Consider the following 7932-nt stretch of genomic DNA (forward strand, 5'->3'; position numbering starts at 1 on the left):
TCTTTACGTCATCTTCAGGTGGTCTTTACGTCATCTTCAGGTGGTCTTTACGTCATCTTCAGGTGGTCTTTACATCATCTTCAGGTGGTCTTTACGTCATCTTCAGGTGGTCTTTACATCATCTTCAGGTGGTCTTTACGTCATCTTCAGGTGGTCTTTACGTCTTCTTCAGGTGGTCTTTACGTCATCTTCAGGTGGTCTTTACGTCATCTTTTGGTGGTCTTCAAATGGTCTTCAGGTCATCTTCAGGTGGTCTTTAGGTCATCTTTAGGAGGTCTTCAGATGGTCTTCAGGTCATTTTCAGGTGGTCTTTAGGTCATTTTCAGGCGGTCTTCAGATGGTCTTCTGATGGTTTTCAGGTGGTCTTCAGGTCATCTTTCTTCAGGTGGGATGATGCGTTCACTGATATCATGAAGGGGCTCTACGTTCTCAGGCTCTTCATCGGTGCTTGAGGTGATGTAACCCCAACCCTTCCTCATGTTCCTCCTCCATCATCAGAAGCTTCAGCTCTCACAGAAGCTGAGTTCCTCTCAGCGTTTATAGTAAAAACTGAAAGGTGTCCTGCAGCCTGCAGCTGCATCATTACAAGTGTTCCTGAGAGACCAAATTAGAGCAGAAAGTATATCTAATATACGGCCCCACTAATGATTCGTGTTAAAGGAGCCACCATGTAGGCGCTGCCTCAGAATTACACGGGTCATTACGGCGGYTTGAGCTCAGATTTATCTGCTGCCAACCAAACACAATTTATTTTAGCAGCTAATTACARCGAGGCGTCTCCGTGTGTGCGTTCGGCCCGTTAAATATGATTTCACACAAAAATTCTGCTCTTAATAACAATAACTTGTTTTTATTGCTTTCTGTTTTCCACATTAATACACAAATAACGTCTTTTAATGTTTTTCTAGCGGCTCGCGGCGCGTCTGYGTGTCACGCTGGTTTCTAATTAACTGAACACGGAAAGGTTCGGTTTTATATAAAGAGACAGAAAAGTTGTTTTTTTAAATTCATGTTAGAAAAAAGCAGAACAGCTGTTTAAAAAAACAAAACCTGATTTAATCAATGTCGGTGCAAAAATTAGAAATGATTTGTTTTCATCTCTTCAGGCTTCTTGTCTGTTGGATGTTAGTTTTTGTCCCACTGTTCAAAACACTACATCTCCCACAATGCATCTGCACCGTCCAGCTTCGTCGCCCTTTAACTTGCATCTGAATCAGGTTAAAGCGCCTGTGACATCAAATGTTTGTAATAAATATGAATGTACTTTTGAAAAAAGAACATTAATGATTTATTACAAAACAAATTTCACACAACTGAGATGAAGATTTGTTGAGATATTTGCATGTGAAGAAACAGGAAGTGATGTAAAAGGGGAATGTCTGCATGTGAACAGAGTGTTGCTAAAATAACCAACAACTCAAACTGTAGAAGAATCTGATGTTTCTTTAAATTATTTTTGAACCACTAACAGACAGATGAAGAGTTATGAGTTTAAATAAAATTGTTTTAATAAACAAAGACGAGATTTCATTTTCTTAAAGAGTTCYCCTTTGATGTCACTTCCTGTTTCACTTTGACTGAGCCAAGTTCAAAAGAAAATATGCCAATTATGTTACAAAATAGATAAAATTGTGTRTTTTATGCCAAGTTCCTTAAAGATGATTTCTTTGACTTTTTGTTTTTGAAGAATATGCATGGCACATGCACTTTAAATTTTATTTATAGTCTGTTACTGAAAGCTTAGAGGTGATAGTGTTTGTGTCTGTGTTTGTTTGACTGTCTGTTAGTAAAATATCTCATTTATGTCTGAACAAATTTTAACCCCTGAAATTCATTAAAAGTCTTTTGACACTTTTTTTGTAAGCGTGTCAAAYGAAAGCCAAGAACTGAAGGAAGCCATCTACCAGCCTAGTTTTCAAAATAAAAGCCCCCAGTAGTGTCTGGAAACGTTTAAAGGCAAAAACTGCACCGTTTTTGCCCACTGGTAGAACAAAGACTGTTAGAAAAGATGAAAGATTCTTAAGACAAAAATGTTTACAACTTAGTCAGTTATACTGTTTTTTTTAACTGAATCTTGGTGTGGTAGTAGCTGAGAGTCATCCACATCACACGATCTGAGCACCACACACTGCAGTACATCTTTACCTAAATATATTTAGGTTTAGTTTACAATAAAAATGTGATTTTTGAGAGAGTTCATTTTATTAAATCTGAAAAAAGCCTTTGTTTGACGAGCCATTAGCCTAGCCATTAGCCTAGCCATTAGCCTAGCCATTAGCCTAGCCATTAGCCTATCCTGGATGAAGACAACTCAAGAATGGTAAGAGTCACGTCTTTTGTTGTGATTTCTTAATAATAAAAGTGAAACATCATCTAATGATGATGATCCACAAACACGCCAAAGGTTTTCCTCTACGACAGATGTCACGGCTGACGAGGTGCCAGCTGTTAACCAGACGGGTCATCTCCTGTAAAAACAACCAGACTCTCCGTTTCTTTAAGTCGATGTTGTGAGATGAAGACGCTGCAGAACGAGGCGGGGGAGGAACAGACCGCTGAGCAGGAATCACTTCTTGAGAAATAAAATAAAAAGTTTAATTACAAGCCTCCAAGTCAGCCTCCATCAGATGGTGAACATCTGCATTTTAATCGATTTGCTTCCCCTCCTCCTCCTCCTCCTCCATGTCTTTCACGATCATTAACTTTATTGGATTGGACATTCCTGTTGCAAAAACAATTCAGAACAATCATTTGCGACGCAGTTCCCCAGTGTGGGATGCAAATGCTGCTCACACTCGCCGCTTTGGCCCGGCAATTAGGGGCAGAGCGCCGAAGCAGGAGGCCCCCCTCTTCGTCAGGAGGAAGAGGGGGCTGCAGATAATCTGATTACTCAGTCATTACGTGCTGGAGAGCTTTCATTAGGACCTGCTGAGGACCTGCTGAGGACCTGCTGAGGACCTGCTGAGGACTCGGCTCGCTCCAGCAGAACTGACGACCCGTCGGGACGGCAAAAGCTGATCTGTAGAGGAACGCTGAGTCATGTGACCCTGCAGGTCCTGAGATTCACCTGCAGGTCCTGAGATTCACCTGCAGGACCTGAGATTCACATGCAGGACCTGAGATTCACCTGAAGGACCTGAGATTCACCTGCAGGTCCTGAGATTCACCTGCAGGTCCTGAGATTCACCTGCAGGTCCTGAGATTCACCTGCAGGTCCTGAGTTCACCTGCAGGTCCTGGGATTTACCTGCAGGTCCTGGGATTCACCTGCAGGACCTGAGATTCACCTGCAGGTCCTGAGTTCACCTGCAGGACCTGAGATTCACCTGCAGTCCTGAGTTCACCTGCAGGTCCTGAGATTCACCTGCAGGTTCTGAGTTCACCTGCAGGTCCTGAGATTCACCTGCAGGTCCTGAGATTCACCTGCAGGTTCTGAGTTCACCTGCAGGTCCTGAGCTACACCTGAACCTGTTGTTTGACATTAAAAGTTTATCGTTATTTAACCAGGCAAGTCCCGTTGAAATCTCAGATCTGCTTTTCAAGGGAGGCCTGGGCCTGAAGGCAGCCTGTTGTACGTTTCTTTGTTTGTTTTTATTTTTATTTTTTTGGGTGGGGGGACCGGAGTACACGGAGAAAACCCACGCAACGAGGAGAACATGCGAACTCGCACAGAAACCTAATTTTAGGATGAGATGTTCTAACTCTTAACATGTTCAGCCTGTAGTGGTTAACTGTGCGGTAGTTCCATCCTTAACGTGTYGAAACATGTTGGAAATGAAGCGGTGACGAGCTGCACGTGCAGAAATGAAACGGCTCTTTCATTTACCTTCATTATGTTAATGTGGAGAGGAGTTGACTCTGTGAAACAACTGGTAATTTTTCTTTAACACACGTTATTATTATTTTAATCTGTGTAATTGAAACTGCCAAGCGGGCAGCTTGTATTAAAGTTGCACCTTTGACTGAGTCGCTGCATCTGATGGATTTAATTATTCCTGTAACCTATATATTATTAATGGTCTATATTGATTTCTGAACTCCCAGACTGCTCGTGGATATGCAAATGCAGCCTCGGCAATATCGGGACGGGCTCATTTGCATGGGAGCCCATTATTATTTTATAAGTAAATTTTAATGTGGACTCAATTAAAACTCAGCCAGTGGAACAGCTAAATTGGCCCAAGGTATGAGCTGTGTGAGATTCATGTGCCGAGCCGGGACGTATCAATTAGTAAAGATCAAACTTTGGCTCCTCTGGAGGGGGAAGAAAATGCTGAAATTCAATCATGTGGCGCCTTTGACTCGGCGGCGGCTCCGTCTTTGCTCGGCTTCTGCCTTTTTTAATCTATATGATCATTATTGGTGTGGAAATCAGATCCAGCAAATGGAATCAGAATGTGGAAAATTCCTCCGTACGCGTGGCGGTTTCAGTGGGGGGGGGTCGAGGTCACGTCTGGGTTTTATCACCGTAAATGTGACCTGTTTGAAAAAAGACCTCAGGATGAACTCTGTGTGCAGAGATTAAACAATTCTCATTAAACACAAAACTTTAGATTTCAGCAGATCTATGGTGTTTCTTATCATCTTTTTTATATAAATATGTTTTTTCTTGTTTTGTTTATGAGAATTAAAATTTAAAAACAAAATGAAGAGTTGTTTCATCAGTGCGCCACCAAGAGCCGCATGTTTTGACCGTTACTGTTTAATTTTACTAAAAACATAAAAAAACACACTTCCTGAGCCCCACTAACAAACACTAACTGAGCTCTACCTGGTATTTCTTGCATAAACAGCATTTTAACATCTTTTTATAAACACAACTTACTAAATGTGAAATAAACACTACAGAAATACTATTAAAAGTAAATATAAGAGTTTTACTCACTGTTCAGTTGAGGTGAGTAGCCACCATCTTGAATTCTGAACTCTCCCACTGGTTCCAGTTTAAATTTAAGACACACAAGGAGCCAGTGAAAATGTGGTGAACTGCAGATTTTACACAGTGAATTTATCCGGCTGCAGACTTCTGAACCCTGTGCAGCGCCACCTGGTGGCGGGAGGCTGTCATTTTGCAGGTAATCAAAATGCATTGTGGGACATGTAGTTTATCATACTGGCCTTAAAGCAGCTCATTTTCAGAGGTTTGTAGTAACTAAGTACWTTTACTTTGTTACAGTTAAATCATTTTTTGAGGATTTGTAATTTTACCAAGTGTTTTTAAACACCGTACTTTTACTTTTATTTCATTACATTTAAAACGTAAAAATGATACTTTTACTTCTTTACTTTGAAGACAGTGTAAAGTAAAATGTAACATTTTATTTTTTAAACATTATAAATGTCATAAATGGAATGTTGTAAATGAGTACAAATTCTCTGAACTGTAGATATTTGAATAGTGGAGATATGATTCAGTTTGTGTAACAAGGTATTTTTTGGGCGTGTCTTAAAGGGCAGCCTCGTGATGTCACGCAGCTGCCTTCAGTATAACCCCGCCCCCTGTTRCTCTAATGGAAAAGAAAACATTGTTTCCTTGGTTACAGGAATGTTCAGGGTTGTGGGCGTGGTTTAAGCCCCTCCAGTGGACACGCCCCCAGCATTCCAGACCACAGCTAACTGATATTTTTCTTTACTTTTAACACATAATTTATAAGGTTAACAGTATTTTTAATTGTTCAAACTTGGCTGGGTGATTTTTAACACATATTTCTGTGGTGTGACAACCTTACAACACATTTATTTTTACTTTACACGGTCTTTAAAGTTTAACACCTAGTTACTCGTTACAAATTAAATCTGAGCTCATCATGAGAGGAGTTGTTTATGTGCTCTAAAAAATTAAGTGTTAAATTTACTCAACCAAGTYAGCTGGTTTCACTAAACATATAGAGTTAATATAAACAAACAAATAAATATTTTTCCCTAAAAGAAAATATGTATATTGCTCAATTTACTCAACTTTATTTAGCGGAACCAGTTCAGAAAATTCAACAGTTTATTCTTTATAGAGTGTGTAAATATACTTTTATTTTCCTGATTTTTGTGATGTTTTATGACTTTTACTGAAGTACTTTTCTCATCAGTGAAATTTATGTTTACAAAGTAATTTTCTGTTCAGGTACTTTAACTTTATTTTTGTTCAAGAACTTGACAGACCTCTGCTTATTTTAAAGACGTCAACACATCTTTGAAGCTCTCACRGGCCATATAAAATGCAGCGGTGGGCCACATTCTGCCCACGGGCCTTGAGTTTGACACATGTGGTCTCAGACAGTTCAAAGAGCACATGGAGGAGGTTGTTTTGTCTTGATGCAGTGGATCATGTCTCCAGGTAAAGACTCTGAAAGTCACCTTGAGTTTCTCTGTGACTAGCTTTATGTTTTTTGTTCCCTTTAAAAGCCTCTTACACGCTGCAGATAATCCCTCTTTAGTAAACACTCGACTTATAATCCATCTTTTTCACCATTAAAGCATTTGTTGCTGCAGTCGGAGCCTCTGATCCCCGACCTGATGGAGTTTATCTCAACCACTGACTGATGGAGTTCTGGTTCTGGTTCCGTCTTCTGCTTTCATTGTTTCACAAAGAACGGAAAAATAAGAACAAGAAACCAACAAAAGCTAATTTAAACACACTGACAGGGTTTTTATCATGTTGGAAACCAGCGTAAAGCATCGAGGTGCTGGTTCAGTTTCCTGCAGGTAAAGGTCACAGGTTCAGAGGAAGCTGAAGCAGCTGATCAGTCGTATTGATGGATTATTGATTCCACAGAGAAGCTAAATAATTTCACAACTTTACCCGTCATCAATCATCAGTTATACTGGTGAACCCCCAGAGAACTGCAGGGTTTATAAACCTCAGAGGAGCTGGAACCTCCTCCTCCTCCTCCTGACACGGACCCAGCAGAAATAAATCTGAGCCGGGCTCAGAGCAGTAAAGCAGGATTCATGCGCTGACACTTTAACACAGACTCAGGGAGCGATGAGAGCTCCCATCTTCCTCACATTACTGGCTTTAATCCAGGCCGAGCTGCTGATTTATCAGGGAGCAGAGCCGCCGGCCCGACGAGCCGAGCCGGGTCACCGGGCCCACCTCAGCTCCACCTCAGACGAGTTCACCTCCCTGAAACAGGTCTGGCAGGATCCTGCTCCGGGTCTTCATGAAACCAGGTGTTTACGGGACAATTAGTTTAAGATTGACAGCTTGTTAACGAGTTGGAGGAGCGGAGGCGGGGCTTGTGTCCAGGTTCCCGCCTCCAAATATAAAACATGAAACTATTTTTTATTTCAGTTCTGAACAAACATGATGAAATCTTTTTTATTGTCCCTCCAGAGTCAAAGCAGACCAAACATCCTTCTCCTCCTGGAGACAGATCTGGACCACAGCTGGTCCGGTCTGGTCCAGTCCACTTCTCATGTGGTTCTGAGGTCATGTTGTTGGACCAGAATGAGGTGGGAACAGGTTYGTGTTCAAATCAATTATGTGACTCGTTCAAAAGTAAAACAGGTGATTTTTACCTGAGCTGATGAAGCRGCCAATCAGAGAGCAGCAGGTCTCCTGTGTGTCTGCAGGTGATTTCTGTCCACCTGTCCAGGTGACGGTTCAGATTCTGTTCAAACAGGGCAGCAGCTCTGATCTCAGCCTGCTGGTCTCACCCTGAGCGGCCGGACCTGATGGAACCAGAACATAGTCCATTAACACCCCACACACACACACACACACACACACACACACACACACACAAAGTTTAACAGTGTTTTCACAGCTGAAGTTCCTCCTGAATCAAACAGCAACATGAGAAACATGCAGCTCCTGCAGACACACACAGAATCCAGCAATTAGACCCGGCCCTGCAGGACTACAGATCTGCTGCAGGCTCAGGACTTTCTGCCACAGTAAAAACAGAACAAACCAGGTCCTGGTTGGACCCAGAGA

General features: G+C 41.6%; 1 long non-coding RNA gene across 1 annotated transcript in view; it reads right to left on the bottom strand.

Annotated features, from left to right (window-relative positions):
* LOC106520189 (uncharacterized) overlaps window positions 1–7657 on the bottom strand; it is a 25516-nt gene extending 17859 nt beyond the window's left edge. The window contains exon 1 of the long non-coding RNA XR_001310519.1: window positions 7515–7657. This is a non-coding gene — a long non-coding RNA (uncharacterized LOC106520189). The remainder of the gene's footprint in view (window positions 1–7514) is intronic.
* Window positions 7658–7932: the final 275 nt, after the last annotated feature.

Source organism: Austrofundulus limnaeus, unplaced genomic scaffold (genome assembly GCF_001266775.1).
Source record: "Austrofundulus limnaeus strain Quisiro unplaced genomic scaffold, Austrofundulus_limnaeus-1.0 Scaffold89, whole genome shotgun sequence".
NCBI classification, from domain to species: domain Eukaryota; kingdom Metazoa; phylum Chordata; class Actinopteri; order Cyprinodontiformes; family Rivulidae; genus Austrofundulus; species Austrofundulus limnaeus.